The following is a 2,500-nucleotide window of genomic DNA, read 5'->3' on the forward strand; positions in this document are numbered from 1 at the left end:
AGATATTGGGCCGGTCTTGTAAGCAGAATCAGCTGGGAGGACACAAACTAATGTTAAAGAAAATAAAGAGAATGCTGCACGCTCTGCTCCATGTTTTAATGTTGAAGTGACGTTTCCGCCGTCTAGCCTGGTTTGAAGAATCACCTCACCTTTAAAACATGACACTTTGGATGTGGTAGTTTTGTAAGTCTGAAGAAGGCCAGATGGCTGAATCGTCACTTGAACATTAAAAGCGTGTGCAGCATTCTCTTTATTTTCTTATACATTTGTATGTACAAGAAGTCAGCACCTCAACTTCATTGGTGTGCGATACCTCTTTTTTTCTTGACGCAGACTAATGACATGGCGCTAAAGGGTGTGGCTTCAACTCCGCAGAGACAGGAAAAGGGGAGACAATACACCGTCGCCCAGCTGACCGTCTGGGCCCTGTGAGACTGACGTGCTGCTGAGCTGCAGACAAAGACACACGCCAGTTATCCACAGCGCTATGGCAGGGTTAGGTCGAGAGGTCAGAGGTGGGCGCTTTTCAGGAAGAGGAGAGGTGTAGCTCGGCACCCCAGAGGGGACGCACTCTGACACTCAGTGTTTAGTCATGGCCCATTAGCTTTACTCTACTGAAGGAGACGGCTGCTGGAGTCCTTCAGGTCTTTTGTAGAGCCATGTAAAGTAGCGGCAGAGAAATTGGTATTCAGCACAAGTGCTGTTAACCCCTAAGATTTGTATTCATCCAAGTCATCTTAGCGTGTTTTCATACCTGGTACCTTTCAGCCATTTAAGCGAACTCAGACCTGTGATTCAGCATTTTCTGCGCATATGTGAATGCTCCAAACTGTACCCAGACCCCTTGGAAGTTAACCACACTAAGACCTTTATTGACGTGGTCTCAGTAAGGGTCGCTTATAAGTCCTGACAAGTTATACTTGTGACTAGGTGGAATCACTAGCCGAAAGTTCTAGAGGACCGGGTGTGATAAAAAATAGGAATGGCACACCATAAAAGCCTAACGGTAGGGACACATACACACAAATTCGCGAACTTTGCCATTCATTCCTATGAGAGAGGCGAAGGCAAGCGAGGGCAAACGAACAGGAGCGAAGCGAAGCGAAATTATTAAAGAAAGTTTAATGTTATGCAAATGAGGAGCGAATTCGCCTGCCGCGGCCCAATCAAATCAACAACATAACTGTTCCATTCCATTTGATTCGCCGCGACGACCTGATGACGGTTGGATTTCGCCTCTCTCTGCTTCGCTTGCTTCGCCTCCTATGTGTCCCTACCGTAACAGAACCAGAAAGAGTTGTGGTTTCTCCGTAATACGAACAAAAACAAAACCGAGTCCTTTTTGCTGTCGATTCACTTGAGTTCGGTTCAAGGTGTGAAAAAAACGTCAGTCAAACATTTCAGTTGTGGTCAAGAATACCAGTTGCCTACCAGATGCCTATTCTTCTGACTAGTAGCCCGTTTGTATTGTATTTGTTCTACATGTGCATTCAAGACAGGTGATTTCACTTGTCTTCAACCAGATGCCAGTTATCCACAGCGCTACGGCAGGGCTAGGTCTTGAGGTCAGAGGTGGGCGCTTTTCAGGAAGAGGAGAGGTGTAGCTCGGCACCCCAGAGGGGACGCACTCTGACACTCAGTGTTTAGTCACGGCCCATTAGTTATTGACTTCACTCTACTGAAGGGGATGGCTGCCTAGTCTAGTCCACAGTCATCTACAGGAAGAGGTACATCATTGCCATAGGGTCCCTCTGTTAAAAAAAAAATGGAAGCAAAATTTGTCCATATACTGTATGGTCAAACATGGCCGATAGCCAGGATTTGTGCAGTCTTCACAAGGCTCGGGGCATAGCGTTCGTTTCCATAGAGTATCCTTGAGGACTGAGAGGAATTGACAAAAGAACTGTTATCTGTTATCTACGGCCCTGGTCTAGTCCTATGAGTGTGGTGATATCACTTTTCCTGAGTTTAAAGTCCTCTTTTTCTCCTTCCCGCGCTCCAATTGATCAGCTGGTTCACTGGATCTAACACATGACAGGACACATGCATAGCAAACAAGTGGAACAGCATTGCGGTGTTAAATGCTTAGAGAGATAAATACAAGGTTAACTCGCAAGTTCTTCAAAAAGCATACCGCTCTCTCCTGAGCTGACGAACCGACGGACCAAGCAACATAGTGTCATCTAGTCTAGAGTTGTGGCACATGGCTTAAAATGCAATAGTGATGTGCTCCCCTGGACTTGTGTTGTGTCCCCTGGACTTGGGTTTGTAGATGTATACAGGGCTGATAGTATTCAGGCCACATGCCTGATTTCAGGCTTGACAGAGTTTGCAAAAATAAAAACATTGATAATAATTACCCATTAGCTTATTCTTATCTCAGAAAGTGTTACAGGTTCAGGGTTTTCTTCTACTATCATGCTTGAATAATGGTCATACACAGGCTATTAAATGTTTGAATAATGTGTCAAAATAGGCCTATGTTACGTCACTATGCAGT

The 2,500-nt window shown here is 45.3% G+C and overlaps 1 protein-coding gene across 2 annotated transcripts in view; it reads left to right on the forward strand.

The window, feature by feature from the left end:
- The window catches only part of bmpr2a (bone morphogenetic protein receptor, type II a (serine/threonine kinase)), a 69,564-nt gene that overhangs the window by 35,132 nt on the left and 31,932 nt on the right, over positions 1-2,500 (forward strand). The window lies entirely within an intron of this gene.

This window comes from Engraulis encrasicolus, chromosome 15 (assembly GCF_034702125.1).
Source record: "Engraulis encrasicolus isolate BLACKSEA-1 chromosome 15, IST_EnEncr_1.0, whole genome shotgun sequence".
NCBI classification, from domain to species: Eukaryota; Metazoa; Chordata; class Actinopteri; order Clupeiformes; family Engraulidae; genus Engraulis; species Engraulis encrasicolus.